This window comes from Carcharodon carcharias, chromosome 10, assembly GCF_017639515.1.
Source record: "Carcharodon carcharias isolate sCarCar2 chromosome 10, sCarCar2.pri, whole genome shotgun sequence".
NCBI classification, from domain to species: Eukaryota; Metazoa; Chordata; class Chondrichthyes; order Lamniformes; family Lamnidae; genus Carcharodon; species Carcharodon carcharias.
The window spans coordinates 127,078,479-127,094,955 of NC_054476.1; positions in this window are offsets into that span (position 1 = coordinate 127,078,479).

A 16,477-nucleotide genomic window follows, 5' to 3' on the forward strand; every position below is an offset into this window, starting at 1 on the left:
CAAAAGTATCAAATGGCATCAACCTGATGGCTTTCAAAGAGCTGTACTGGACCTGATTGGTTGTTTAAGGATAAGAGTGTGGGAAGTGAGGAACAGTAATAACAACAAATATTTATATTTATACAGCGCATTTAATGTAATAAAATATCCTGAGGCACTTCACAAGAATGTTATGGAACAAAATCGGACGCCAAGCTACATGAAGAGATATTAGACCAGTTGACCAACAACTTGGTCAAAGATGTAAGCTTTAAGGAGAGACATAAAGGAGAAAGGTGAGGAAAAGAGATGGGGAGAATTCCAGAGCTTAGGGCCTAGGCAGTTGAAAGCATGGATGCTAATGCTGGAACAGTTAAAATTGGGATGGTCAAGAGCCTGAATTTGTGCAGTGTAGATATTTAGGAGATTCAGGATTAAAGAAAATTAGAGATAGGGAGGCATGAGACCATGAAGCAATTTGAAAATCAGGATGAGAATTTTAAAGTCAAGGCTCTGTTTGAAGAGGATAGAATGTAGGACACTGACCAGGAGTGTACTGGGATAATCAAGTCTAAAGGTAGCAATGAATGGATAAAGGTTTTAACGGCAGATAAGCTGAGATAAAGTCAAAGCCAGATAATGCTGCAAGTTGGGAATAGGCAGTCCTAGTGATGGTGCAGATGTGTGATAGGAAGCTCGTCGCTGGGTCAAATATAATGGCAAGGCTCCAAGCAGCCTAGGTCAGCCTCAGACAACTGCCAGGAACTGTGATGGAGTTGTTGGCTTGGGAATGGAGCTTGTGATGGTCATCAAAAACAATGACTTGACTTCCCAATATTTAATTGGACGAAATTTCTGCTCATCCAATACTGGATGTTGGACAGCAAGGGGGTCAGGAGTGGTCGAGAAGCAAGTTGATGCCTGGTCCTTTGAGTAACACAAATGCTGGGGCCTTCTTGCAGCTGAAGATCTGATGGACAGATTCGTACAATGAGCTTGAGTGATCGAAATTCAGGCAATGGCCAGTGGCAATAGCATTGGTTCAGTTGATTCTGGCAACTGCAGGGGTTGCCTGCACAGGTGCTCTTCTCAAGATGGCATACCGTGACAGAAATGGCTGCCAATGTGGGTTGAATTTTGCACCCATAATTTTTATCCACAACCTAGGGTGGACTATATGCCTTATCATTTCCTGACTTAGCCCTTTACCTTTTCTTGAAGGATGGGATAATATCTGATACCATCAATCCTTTGGCACTGTTTACACAAAGAGTTGGAAATTTATAATGAATGCTTCCATTATCTCTCTCCCACTCTCCTTCAGTATTCTGCATGCATATCAACTGGGCCTGGTGACCTTACCCCCTTCTCTTCCAGTTTCCTTTTCACATTTATAATACAGTTTCAAATCCTGCTCAGGTACTCCTACAGTCAAATTATTCCTCTATAATGACTCAGGTGAAATACTTAAGCATTGCCCTCATTGATATACTTTCAAATGTAAGGTGGGCCTTATATTTCTAAAGTGCCCTAGCCTCTTCTTTATCTGTCCTTTCACTTCTTATGTGCTTCTACAATTGCTTTCTCTTTCCCTTGGTTATTTCTAATCTCTCTTTCTATTTCCTTCTACACTCTTCACATTTCTTATCATTTTGTTTTCTACAGTTAATTAAGACTATGTTCTTTCCAAATATACAACCTGGTGTTCACATACAATCAAAATGTCTTTAACTTTTGTCCATGGCTATGAGTTCAATTAATTTAATTGTAGCACTATCCATCTCATATTTAAAGTCTTAGTCCACTGTGCAGTCTTCATTTTCTCTCCCAACTAACTAGCTCGGAGCAGATTCCCTTTCATCCCACTGAGATGAACCAAATTCCAGCCCAACATCTATCTATTTTTGACCCCTTGTTTTTAAATCAGTTTTTAATATGGTAGTTAGTAAGCAAATTAGATTTACACTGCAAATATCTAAAGAAGAGGATGAAAAGATAACAATGTTTGATTAGAAGTGGTTACCATTTCCCAAGTCTTCTCCTACCTTAAGACTGTTCACTTGCTCCATTGTGACCCCGAGATACTTTTAGCATCGCATTGGTGGAATAGAACTACTTTCTGTTAATGTGGGTCTTTGCATAGTGCCAAGGGCCTCAGGTGGCCTCATGGGTGCCATGAATAACCTGTTGTACCTTGTTAAATCCAACAGTATGGTGAAATTAGGCAGTCTGCCATGCTGATGTTGCTGTTTAGGCAACACTGTCTTTGAGATTAGTTACAGGTCTTTTAACAGCAGAAACAATAGCTCTGTAGATAGCTTTTTTCTGTGGAACTGGAGCCTGCACTTCTCCATTGTCATTGCTAATTAGTCAGTGTGTGAGCCTGTAGGCACAATTTGTGACATAACGGTTTACCTTTTGTGCCATCTGAAAGCCAGCGTGAGGTGAAAAGGGGCAATGCAGATTCCCTAGGATGATACAAATGTCTAACGAAACCAGGCCAATCACAGTATGAAAAAGGGAATTAGGTTGAAAGAAGTCTTACAAGGAGACAGGGAAAGAGCAGGGAAATTAAATTACGGGGCTCCAAGACAGAGCCAGCACTAAAACAGGCATGAAGGGCTGAATGGGCTCCCTTTGTGCTGATACTTCGATCGTTCACTCAGTATAACTGTGCTGATGTGCAAAGGCCCGTTTGTGCAAAAACAGTCTTTAGAGCCAGTTCAGAAATGTACATTGTAATTATAAAAGCACTGCAACTGAAGCAAGCCAATCTTGCACCTGGACTCGGCAGCCACTAGTGTGGTTACAGATATATCAACAACAAACATAAAACAACACCTGTAGCAGCATAGCAGAAACCACAAGGACAATGTGCTTGCAACATTTCATTGTGCCTGTTTACAAAACGGGCCAAGAAACCTTAACTCACCACTCTATGACAATCATGTTTATCAGACTAAGGGCAGAATTTTCCGAGCCCGCTGGCGGTGGGCATGACATGTGGTGTGCACGGAAAATATGGCAGGAACCACATCACAACCACGTGAAGGCAAGTCACGATATTCCGCTCAGCCCGACAGTGGGGCGCGTTTTCAGCCATCGGTGGGCGGGGAGCTGATTGTAATACATCAGCTTATAATTAAAAGGCCATCCCGCCAGGTTCTTGGAACCCCACCGTATCGTCCATCAACATCAGTGGGAAAGCACACCGACGTGTTTCACAATAACATGCAGGTGATGTAAACTTGGCGGCCTTCACTTGGGGGAATTGAGATGAGTGAGCAGCAGCATTCTCCACAGCTGTTGTTTACAGGCCTCAGTGACACCGGATTGGGGGGTGAGCAGAGGGAGGGGTGCAACTGATGCCTGGCCCCGTAGGCGACTGCTGTGGGGTGGAAAGTGTCCGGGGGCAAGTGCTGGCCAGCCTCGGAGGCCACTGCTGATGTTGGGGCGGGGGGGGGGGTTCAGGTGCTGCCCTGGCACTGCATCCTGCGCACAGGCAATCGAGGTGGGGGGCAGGGTAAGTGAGGGGAGTGGCCACGTATTAGGGACACCTGTATGAACTGACCATACCTCTGCAACTAAGACAGATCAGGTGCAGCCACAGTGATAGGATTGGGGTTGGGCTCCTAGACTGCCCACCTATGCAAGCATCACAGGGACACCAAAGGACCACCAAGCACTCCATACTTTACCCTCTCCCCACCCTCCACCACCAGCCCCCCGGCACAGACTTCGAGTCCGTCACCAATATTTTGTGCTGCGGGAGAGTTGGACTGCACGTGCTGTACAATCTTTGTGCCTACGCTGGCCATGTAGCAGTCACTGCCGGAGACACTCAGAGCCCCTTGCAATCTCTGCATCCTGGCTTGGACCATATTGCAGGTTGACAGGGCAGACATCTCTGGCCATCCGAGGGGTGACCAGATCTCTCTGGGAAGCATTAAGGGGTGGTCACACAGGGCCAGGAAAGGTGCTAATTACAGCCATGATAACCACATCTCTGTCTCTTTAATGATGCAGGAGGACCACATCAGGATCATGGATCCTCGTGACCTAGCTGTATGCCTGATGGCCTACAGAGACTGTAGAAGATGGAGGAGAGAGTGACTGAGGCTCCTGGCTGCACAAAGGCAGGAGCAGCAACCTCATGAAGAAGGGGCAGCAGAAGTTCCCGCACACACTGCCCAGGAGTGACAGTGAGCCGTGGCTGGTCAGCGCCTAGCCACACCCAGGGTCTATAGATGCTGCCTGCCATTCCTGCAGATGACTGAGGACCAGTGTCGCCGATGACTGCGCATGTCTAGGGACCTGATGGCTCACATCAGCCACTTACTGCAGGACTTGGCGCCAAGGGGGCATGGAGGGCATCCACTGCCAGTGGCTATGAAAGTGACCGTGGTGCTCAATTTCTATGCCAGTGGCTCCTTTCAGAGCCCCACAGGTGGCCTCTGTGGGATATCACAATTCACCACCCACAAATGCATCTATGAGGTCACGGGATGCCATCTTCTCCATGGCACACGACTTTGTGCATTTCACCCGGGACCGGGACAACCAGGATGCAAGGGCCATTGGATTCGCCTTGATCTCGGGATTCCCACAGGTGCAGGGTGCGATTGACTGCACCCATGTGGCGCTCAGGTCTCCAGCGCTACACAGTGGACTTCATCAACCGCAAGGGCTTCCACTCACTGAATGTGCAGCTGGTATATGACCACCAGAAACGCATCCTGCAGGTACGCGCACGGTTTCCAGGCAGTGTGCATGACACCGAAATCCTGAATCGCTCGCAGATCCCTGCAGTTTTCCAGGGTCCACAGAGGCTGCAGGGTAGGCTCCTTGGGGACAAGGGCTACCTACAGAGGCCGTGGCTGATGACACTCATGCAGCGGCCTCAGACTGCAGCAGAGCGATGCTATAATGAGGCTCATGCAGCAGCTCACAACTTGATGGAGCAGACAATCGGGATACTAAAGATGTGTCTGGTGCCTGGACCGGTCTGGTAGAGCCAAGCAATACAGTCCGCAGAGGGTGACATGCATCATTGTCATCTGCTGTGCTCTTTACAACCTGGCACTGCGACAGGGTGAGGAGCTGGCTGAGGAGGAGATGGAGGAGCTGCTTGTCTAACCCTGCCGCTATGTCTTGGTGCTCCCCAGACATCCATTGTGGAGGCAGCCTGCTGACCATGATGTCCTGTCTGTGATGACCTTGGCGGGCATCCTCTAAAGGGATAAGACTTGGAGGACCCTAGCCTGTTTTCGGGGTCTTGCTGTGTGACAGTGGCAACCTCCTTGGGCTGTGAAGCTGGGTCTGTGGAAGTCACAGGAAGAAGGGAGTCAGGTGGGTCAGTCACTCCCAGGGTCACCTGGGTGGATGGCCCTGGAGCGTGCACTGGCTGATCCTCCTCCCCATGGGTGCCCGAGGGTCCCGGCTGACTCTGTGATCAGAATGGGTAGCTGGAATGAGATCGATCTCCCCAGCACCCCTATTGCATTCACACTGTTGGAAGCCAACTATGGCATCAGCGATGGAGTTAAGCCCATGCAGCAGTACAGGAGTGACGTCCTGGGCCAAGGTCTCCATGGTGGCCGTCATCCTGCCAGTGTTGATCTCAGTGCGTTGCAATGCCGGCGCCATCACCTCAGCCTGAAGATGGACGGACTCCTCCATTGTGCTTTGCAATCTGAGGAGTGCAGTGGACATCCCTTCCTGATTTCCCGAGCTTGCCTTTGCAGCTCCAGCAACTGTGACATGACCGAGTCCAGAGGCTCGTCACCTGACTCAGACTCAGCAGCGTTCTGGCCTCCAGCAATCCTCCAAGTGCCAAGGACTCTTCAAAGTCCCTGCCACTGCCTGCTGTGGATCAAACAGTGCAATGTGCTCATCAGATTGTGATCCTGAGGCTACTCTAAAGCTAAGTCCCACCGAGGTGTGTGTCTCTGCACTGGTGGAGGGTGTGAGTGAGCGCTGTGACGGGACTTCAGGGAGGGTGCCTTCAGATTCCTCTTCAGAGGATTCTTTGGAGCTTGCTTGGAGGCTCTGGGTCATGTAGTCCCTCGACTGTTTGGCAGATGTGCCTGTGAAAGCATGGGGAGATAATTAGTGCATGGCAGTGGTCTCTGAAAGAGGACACCTCAGACACAGCATGGTTATCTGATGGATGTTGCACTGCTGCTCCCTCACTTGGTAAAGCACAGGACTGGTCCAGGTCATCACCAGCCAGCTGGATGGCTCTGTTTTCGAATACTGTCAGAACTTTGATTTCCGACATCCCTCCACCTGACAGGGATGAGGGTGAGGGGGTCCTCGGTGGTGACGATGACAGGAATGAGACTCTCTCTGGCTAGAAGAGGCAGGTGCACTCAGGAGGCCCTCATAGCTGCCAGATTTGTGGAGGATGATAACGACATGCAGTGAGGTGTCCCTGTAGATACTCACATCTGTGAACATTTGACTCCAGTCTGGCTTATGGCAGTGCCAATAACCTCTGCGAGAATGCTCCTGTCATGGAGATACAGTGGAGGCCCTAATCGTTGCTCGATCACGGGCGAATGATGACAACATGCAGTGAGGACACTCCATTGATCTTCACATAGCTGCTGAGAATGTCTGACTCCTGTCTGGCTGAAGGCAGCTCACTTGTGCTCCATGATCAGGGCCATCTCAGAGACGAGCCCTGAAACTTTAGACGTGTCCGATGCTGTGTCTGCCTTCAGCACCTCAGCCCTTCAGGAGCTGGTGCACAGCATCACTGGTCATAGATGCTGGTGTGATGGGGGCCAGCCCCACCTTAAAGGTGCTGACAGCACACAGAGAGTATGAGAGAACTCTGTGATGCCTACCCACTACATTCTGGCAGCAATGACCAGCACCGCCGAGGTGCAGGCATCAGTAATGTTTCCAAGGAATGTGAGGCTAGACCATCACTTTGGTCTGAAGACTGCACAGAGCACAGGGAAGAGGTTCTGGACTGAGACACCCGCCTTTATCTTGTGCAGAAAGGTTTCACATCTGAGTGACGAGAACACTGTTCATCAGAACAAGGAGCCACAGGCAGGGTGACGTTCTTGGGAGTTTATTGACAACAGTGAACATTATGTACAAGTGATAAACACCCGTGCCCAGGCTGTGAAACTAATTCTCCTTAACTGTCCTAACCCTGCTTTCCCTCCTGTTGTGAGCCAGTTTGTTCTGCACGGATAGAGATGGGGAGAGTGTACCAGGATGCCTGATGGGCCAGATGATAAGTATGCTTGGCCTGTGTGGTGGTAAGTGGTCCCATGGATAGGATGAGGACAATGACGGAGTGTGTGAAAGACCGAGTGGCAGTGAGTGAGGACTCTGTGGGTGTGTGATGGGTTTGTGAATGTGTGAGTTGAGAGTGATGAAAAGAGTGTCTTACCCTGGTGGAACAAAAGAGATCATTCATTCTTTTGCGACACTGGGTGGCTGTCCTCCTCTGCAGGGCGTTCATGCTGACCACCGCTGCCATCGCCTCCCAAGCCGGGTTGGTGACATTGCTACGCATCCAACTGCCAGAGCAGGGGTTGAGCACATCCCTTCGGGCCTACACGGCATGCAGCAGGCGCTCGAGGGACCCATCATTGGAGCGGGGGGCTGCAGTCTTTTTGCCTTTACAGGCCATGTCTCCCAGGCAGCGGTGGTGAGCTGGTGGCGATCAGTGCTTTGCTGGCAGCTGCCTTTTAAAGATGGTGGCTGGCATGGTGCAACAGCGGGATGATGGCGAGCAGAAGAATGAAAACCCACCCACCACGAAAACAGCATGTTTTGCGGGAGGGAATTTATAATGAGGCAGGCTTAGGAAGATACGACGTGAAAACCCACCATTTTCATCAGCGGGTAGGTCTCCATTTTACCTGCCCACTACCGCACTTAGTGCAATTCTGGGAAAAGTCCGCCTTAAATATATTTCTCAGCTAACAAAAACTGTGAAATTAATTTTAGGTAGAGGAAATTCTGCTTGATGTGGGAACTGGTCAGCAGGATAGAAGAAAGCTTCAAAATAGGATAGCAGATACTGCAGATGAGTGGAGAAACACTCACTCACTGGAACAAAGAGACACATTCACTCTGATGCAATGGGGACAGGAAGAGAGATACTCTGATTGACAGAGACACACACACTCAAGAACTGGACAGAGACACACACCAAGGGACTGGAGACAGCGAAAGGCACATAAAAGTATATTCTTAAGGGCTGGAAACACAAAGAGAGACCAGCACACTGTGAGGGTTCAGCATCTGTCTGAGAGAAAAAGAGGATCAGGCAATTACACTCAGGAACTGAAGACAGGGAGACACAGACATACAAATATTCTGAGGCAGTTGAAACAGGGAAAGAGATATTGTTTCATACTCAGAAGGATGCAAGTCAGACTGATCGATACATGCATACATTCTATGAAACTCTAGAGACAGGCAGTGAAGGAAAGAGAGAAGTTCTGTGAGAGACAGCACACAACAAAGACAAACAACTGACAGTAGATGAAGGGGAAAAACTGGGGACATTTTTCCCTTTGTAACTAGTATTGGATTTACAGAAAAATTTGCTAGCAGAAAGATCATAAACATATGATGATCATGGTCTCAGCTCCATTTTGACTTTATTAAATAATATGCAGAACAGCACAGACTTTACATCCTGTAATGGCCACAATGTCTGCTTGTTCCTGAGAAGAGAATCAACATTCATAATTAGTATGAGGTCATTCTTGTCCCCAAATTGTGACAGATTTCCTACAAATCAGGAACAATCTGGTAAAATATTTTACACTGAGACACATGGTTAACGATTCAAATGTTAACAATGATCTTAGGCTCCCCCCCACCCCCACCTTTATTACAGGGCGCCAACACTACGTTGAACAGTGTGACATTTCCTGTTGACAGGAGAAACCATGGTTGAAGCCCTGACTTCATCACCACAGAAAGTGGAACCTTTGAAGATGCTGGAGATAAGCTGGAGCTTTAGCTGTGATTAACATCATTGACTGAGAAATGACATGGGGGAAATCTGATGCTGGCCTGATATCCCAACTGCTTCATCCTTTTGTTGAGCCAGGAGGAGTGTGGAAATTCAACATGGAAGGGGATTACAGGTCAAACAGCAAGAATTAACTCAAATAGGGCCAATCACACAAACAGAAAATTGTAGTCATTTGGAGGCTGTTTAGGGAATTAGCATCATAATTCCAAAGTGGCCCTCCACATGTATCAAGTGTCTATACAAAGCAGCACAGTCTTTACATCCTGCAAAGGCCACAATATCTGCTTGTTCCTGAGAAGAGAATCATAATCGGAATTAGTGTGAGGTCATTCTTGTCCCTAAAGTGTGACAGATTTGCTCCAAATCAGGAACAATCTGGAAAAATATTTTACACTGAGCCTCCGAGGGAGGCTTTGGCGTAATCGTATTCTCACTGGATGGTAATGCAGAGACCCAGGGTAATGCTCTGGAGACCCAGGTCCCACCATGGTGGAATTCGAATTAAAAAAAAATCTGGAATCAAGAGCCTAATGATGACCGTGAGACCATTGGCAATTAATCTGCCTTCCCTTATGTGGTCTAGCCTACATGTGAGTCCAGACCATACCCACAGCAATGTGATTGCTTAAATATCCTCTGAAATGGCCTAGTAAGCCACTCAGTTGCATCAAAAAGCTACAGAAAATTGGGTAAGGAATGAAATCACACAGAGCCCCCGGCATTGACCTAGGTACCGGAAACGATAACAGCAAACTCAGCCCTGTCGACCCTGCAAAGTCCTCCGTACTAACACCTAGGGGCTAGTGCCAAAATTGGGAGTGCTGTCTCACAGGCTAGTCAAGCAACAGCCTGACATACTCATTCTCACGGAATCATACCTTAGAGATAATGTCCCAGACGCCACCATCACCATCCCTGGATATGTCCTGTTCCACCGGCAGGACAGATCCAGCAGAGGTGGCGGCACAGCGGTACATAGTCTGGAGGGAGTTGCCCTGGGAGTCCTCAACATCGACTCCAGGCCCTGTAAAGTCTCATGGCATCAGGCCAAACATGGGTAAGGAAACCTCCTGCTGATCACCACGTATCGCTCCTTCCCCCGCACTCTTCCCCCCCACCCTCAGCTGATGAATCAGTGCTCCTCCATGTTGGACACCACTTGGAGGAAGCACTGAGGGTGGCACGGGCACAGAATGTACCATGGGTGGGGGAATTCAATGTCCATCACCAGGAGTGGGTCGGTAGCACCACTACTGTCCGAGCTGGCCGAGTCCTAAAGGACATAGCTGCTAGACTGGGGGCGGAAGCATCCCAGATATTCACTAAGTACGGTAGCGGGTGGGTAAAATGACATTTTACCTGTCGGCCTGGTGATGGGTTTTCACGCCATATCTTCCCAAACCCGCTGCATTACCTATGCATTTCTGGGAAACTCGCCGTTTCCATGGCGGGCAGGCTCTATTCACCCACCACTTCATCATCTTGCTGCTTCATCATGCCAGGTGCCATATTTAAAGTCCAGCCATGCGCACTCAGTGCTTCCAGCCCACGACTACTGCAGGGAAGATGTCCATGAAAGGCAAAAAGACTGCAGCTCCCAGGTTTAATGACGCGTCAATGGAATGCCATTTAGACACCATGGAGTCCCACCATGATGTCCACTATCCCTACCCTGGCCGCAGGATGGGCAGCAGCATCACCAATCCGGCATGGCAGGCGGTGGTCAGTGCCAATGTTGCACAGAAGAGGCTGACCATCCAATGCAGTTAGATGATGAATGATCTCATCTGTGCAGCCAGGGTAAGGCAACCATCTCATTACTCTAAACTCACACACTCAAGCCCATCACACATTCACTGGCATCTCACTCTCTGTCACTCACAAGAAACATCACTACCCATTCTGACATACATCCCCTCACATGTCCATCTGGCCTCATCTCCTCAGGAGACTGCCTCCTCAGCCCTCACTATCTTGAGGCCATTGCACAGATCAACGTGTGCCCCCACACACATCCTGGGATACCCTCCTTTCCCTGAACAGCTCTCGTCCTACAACCTCTTCTCTTGACTGAAGCCACTTCTCCCATTTCCCCAAGCAAGCCCTAGCCCAGCAATCATTGAAAAACCACATATATATGGCGGACCAGGTAGGTAGAGACCAGCCATGAGCCCCCTAAAAGTGATGTGGTGCTGTCTGTGAAGCCTGGCACTGATGGCTGCAAGTGTTGACTGATGCAAGGTAGGCAAACAAACTTTGAAATCCTGAGCAAAGTGCAGCCCGCCAGGTGCACATCGCTTATGTGCTGTTGTGAAACACATTGGCATGTTTTCCTGCCGACGTGGGCAGACGATCCATGTGGTGGGGGGTGGGGGGGGTGGGTGGGGGCTTGGGGGCTGAGCCCGGCGGGCTGGCCTCATAATGGTATGCTGATGTATTACATCGAGGTTCCCAACGTCCAATGGCGGGAAATGCGGCCCATCATCGGCGGGCTGAGCGGACGATCACAAGCTGGTTTCACACTGTCATGAAACCGATTATGACATATTGTCTGCTCACGCCACCGAACACAGCTGACGCCAGCGGGCACAAAATATTCCAGCCTGGGTCTGTGGCAGATGGTAACAAAAGGGGAAAACATACTTGACCTCATCCTAACCAAACCTGCCTGCTGCAAATGCATCCATCCAGAACAGTATTGGGAGGAGTGACCACCGCTTGGTCCTTGTAGAGACGCAGTCCCATCTTCATATTGAGGGTACCCTCCATCGTGTTGTGTGGCACTACTGCTATGCTAAAAGGGATGGATTTCATGCAGTTCTAGCAGCTCAAGACTGGGCATCCATGAGGTCCTGTGGTCCATCAGCAGCAGCAGAATTGTACTCAACCACAATCTGTAACCTCATGGCCTGGCATATCTCCCACTCTACCATTACCACCAGGCCAGGGGATCAACCCTGGTTCAATGAAGAGTGCAGAAGGGTATGTCAGGAGCAGCACCAGGCACACCTAAAAATGAGGTGTCAACCTGTGAAGCTACAACACAGGACTACTTGCATGCCAAACAGCATAAGCAGCAAGTGATAGACAGAGCTAAGCATTCCATAACCATTGGATCAGATCTAAACTCTGCAGTCCTGCCACTTCTAGTCACGAACGGTGGTGGACAAATAAACAACTCACTGGGGGAAGAGGCTCTAAATATGTCCCCATCCTCAATGATGGATGAGCCCAGCACATAAGTCAGAAGGTAAGGCTGAAGCATTTGATCCTTTATACCTGTTCCAAACCCCACCACAAAGAGGAGTGCAGTAGTGCTAAAGGGCTTAAATTAGCAATAGACCAAAACTGAAACCAAACGCAACATGAATTACACACACACTTTGTTTCTGGTATAAGTAGCCCCCTCTGGAGAGGGGAGTTAGTAATTTAATATTTAAATTGGAGTGATATAATGAGACTTCTGCCACAATTTAAACATGACTCTTCATGTATGGGTTTTCGGAGGTCCGGGAAACTCCGCGTTTAACAGAGTTGCAGTTGAGCTATACTTCATGGGCCTGATAAAGCTCAGCAGTCTGAGATTGATGAAGGTTCAGTACTCAAATCTCCTTTCTCAGCTCCCTCTGGCAAATAGTTTCCTGAGTGTAGTTGCCAGCCAACATAGATATTCAGGACACGGTGAACTACAAGGAAGTGATGAAGCAGTATCCTTCTCATGGAGGGGCTGAAGGGCTATCTGTATGAGCTAGAAGTGTGAAGCTTAATACTGAATGAGCTTATGTGCATGAAAGGACGTGTGTTACGTATAGTGTACAGAAACAGGCCATTCGGCCCAACATGTCTATGTTGCTGTTTATGCTCCATAAGAGCCTCCTTCCACCCTATTTGTCTAACCTCAGTCAAACTCCATTCTATTCATTCCTCCCTTAGGCTTATCTAGCTTCCCCTTAAATGCATATATGCTTTTTGTCTTAACCACTTTTACCTCACAGTGAGTGAAGAAGTTTTTCCAGGAATGTGAACATATGATGTGGCAATAACAGAGACCTGGCTCAAGGAAGGGCAGAACTGGGTGTTGTACAAGGTATTCAGAAAAAATAGGAAAGGAGGAGGGGTGGCGGTATTGGTTAAGGAGAGCGTTGCAGTGCTGGAGAAAGAGGATCAAAGACAGAATCAATTTGGCTCGAGCTAAGGAGCAAAAAGGGTGCAATTACATTGCTCAGTGTAGCCTATAGACCGCCAACTAGTGGGAAGGATGTTGAAGAACAAATATGCAGGGAAATTGCAGAGATGCGCAAGCATTTTAGAATAGTTATAATTGACTTTAATTACCTGAATGTAGACTGAAACAGTAGTAGTGTAAAGGCTGGAGATGGGCAAAAGTTCCTAGATTGTCTCAGGAAAATTTTCTACAGCAGTATGTGGCCAGTTCAACAAGAAAATATGCTCTGTTGGACCTGATTCTTTGAAATGAGGTGGGCCAAGTAGATCGAGTGTCAGTGGGGGAACATTTAGGCGACAGTGATCATTGTATTGTATGTTTTAGAATGATGATAGAAAAGGACGACAGGCAATCAGAGTAAAAGTAATTAATTGTTTGAGAGCTGACTTCGATGGGGCAAGAACAGAGCTGGGTCAGAGAGACTGGAATGAAAGATTGTCAGGAAAAACTGTAGCTGAACAATGGGCTACCTTCAAAAATGAATTGGTTCGGGCACAGTCAAGGTATATTCCCTCAAAAGGGAAAAGTAGGGCAAGCAAATCCAGAGGTCCCTGGATGAAAAAGGAGATCAAAGTTAAGATAAAGAAGAAAAAGTGCACTTATGAAAGGTGTCAGTTAGAAAATAGAGTTGAGAACTAAGAGGAATACAGAAGGTTCAGAGGGGAGGTGAGAAAACATATTAGAGAAGTGAAGAGGGATTATGAGAAAAGACTGTCAGCCAACATAAAGGGGAATCCCAAAGTCTTCTATAGGCATATAAATAGTAAAAGAAGGAGGAGGGCCGATTAAGGACCTCGAAGAGAATTTACACATGGACGAAGGGGCCATGGCTGAGGTATTAAATGAATACTTTGCATCTGTCTTTACCAAGGAGGTAGATGTTACCCAGGCCACGGTGACAGAGGAGGAAACTCTGTCACTTGAAGGATTCAAAATTGGTAAGGCGGAAGTGTTGAATAGACTGCCTGTACTTAGTTGACAAGGCACTGGGATCGGATGAGATGCATCCAAGGATAATGAAGGAAGTGAGAGTAGAAATTGCAGGAGCACTCCCATAATTTTTCAGTCTTCCCTAGACTCGGGAGACGCCAGATGACCGGAGAATTGCCAACATTACGCCCTTGTTCAAAAAAGGTTGTAAGGATAAGCCCAGCAATTACAGACCAGGCAGTTTAACTTCAGTGGTGGCAGGATTCTCGAAACAATTATTCGGGATAGAATTAGTAGACACATGGAAAAATATGGGTTGATAAGGAAGAGCCATCATGGATTTCTAAAGGGGAAATCGCACTTAACTAACTTGCTGAAGTTCTTTGAAGAAGGAAAAGAAAAGGTCGATGAGGGTAATACTGATGGATTTTGAAAAGGCATTTGACACAGTGCCACAAAACAGACTTGTGAGAAACTTATTGCTCATGGAATAAAAGGGACAGTAGCAATGTAGATACAATATTGGCTGAAAAATAGGAAGCAGAGAATAATGGTCAATGGATATTTTTCAGGCTGGAGGAAGGTTTGTAGTGGAGTCCCCCAAGGGTTGGTATTGGGACCCTTGCTTTTCCTGATATATATTAATGATCTAGATCTTGGTGTGCAGGGAACAGTTTCAAAGTTTGTGGATGATACGAAGCTTGGGAGTGTTGGGAACTGTGAGGAGGACAGTGTAGAACTTCAGAAGGACATAGGCAAGTTGGTGGAATGGGCAGATAAGTGGCAGATGAAGCTCAATGTGGAGAAATGTGAGGTGATGCATTTTGGTAGGGAGAACATGGACAGACAATATAATATAAGGGGTGAAATTTTGAAGGGGGTGCAGGAGCAGAAAGACTTGGGTGTATTTGTGATGGATTATTGAAGGTGGCAGGATAGGTCAAGAGAGCAGTTAATAAAGCATATAGTATCCTGGACTTTATTAATAGGGACATAGAGCACAAGAGCAAGGAGATTATGCTGAATTTATATAAGACACTTGTTTGACCTCAGCTGGAGTATTGTGTACAGTTCTGGGCACCATATTGTAGGAAGGATGTGAACACATTGGAGAGAGTGCAGAAGAGGCTTATAAGAATAGTTCCAGGGATGAGAAACTTCAGTCAGGAAGATAGATTGGAGAGGTTGGAACTCTCCTTAGAGAGGAAAAGGCTAAGAGGAGATTTGATAGAGATGTTCAAAATCATGAGGGGGCTGGACAGAGTTGATAGGCAGAAGCTGTTGTACTCATAAAAGGATCAAGAATGAGAGGGCATAGATTTAAAATGATCTGCAAAAATAGCAAATCTGATGTGAGAATACGAGTGGTTCAGGTCTGGGATGCGCTGTCTGGAAGTGTGGTGGAGGCAGGTTCAATCAAGGCATTCAAGAGGGCATTAGATGATTATTTGAATAGAAACAATGTGCAAGGGTACGGGGAAATGGCAGGGCAATAGCATTAGGTCATAATGTTCATTTGGAGAGCTGGTGCAGACACAATGGGCCGAATAGCTTCCTTCTATGCTGTTAAAATTCTGTGTATGTGTTTGGAGATGTGGACACAGAAAATATCGGTATGGGCGGCACAGTGGTTGCTGCAGATTGGACAAGGAAGACAATCAGCACCAGAAGCAGAAAGGGCGTGCTGCAGGGGATGGAGCTGCAGGTGGATAAAAGAGAGGGCAGCAGCAGGGAGACTGAGTTCACAAGGGGCACTACCACCAATGAGGGAGTCAGGCAACTCTGCAAGTTGAAGGACCCTGTCAAAGATTGCTCCATCTGTGTCTATGCATGGGCAGACTTTGCCATTGGGAGTACCAGCTGGTATGGTACTGGCTGAGGGTGGGCAATGGGTATGAAGTGGGAATGCTTTGAGTGGAGTTGCTACTTCCATATCCCATCATCATCAGCCTCTCTTGGGCCAGCAGCATATCATTCCTGAGCTGCAGGAGAACAACTTGGAGCAAATCAGTGGCATGGCTAAGGTACCTGCCATCCTGTTTAAAGCAGCCACATTTATCATAGAAACATATGAATTAGGAGCAGGAGAAGCTCATTCAGTCCTTTGAGCCTGCTCCACCATTTGATAAAATCATGGATGATCTGATTGTGGCCTCAACTCTACTTTCCTGACCGCTGCCTATAGCCTTTAACTCCCTTGTCAATCAAACTCAGCCTTAAAAATATTCAATGACCCTGCTTCCACTGCTTTTTGGGGAAGGGAATTCCACAGGCTAACCAAACTCAGAGAAAAATTTCTCCTCTTAAATGGGAGACCCCTTGTTTTT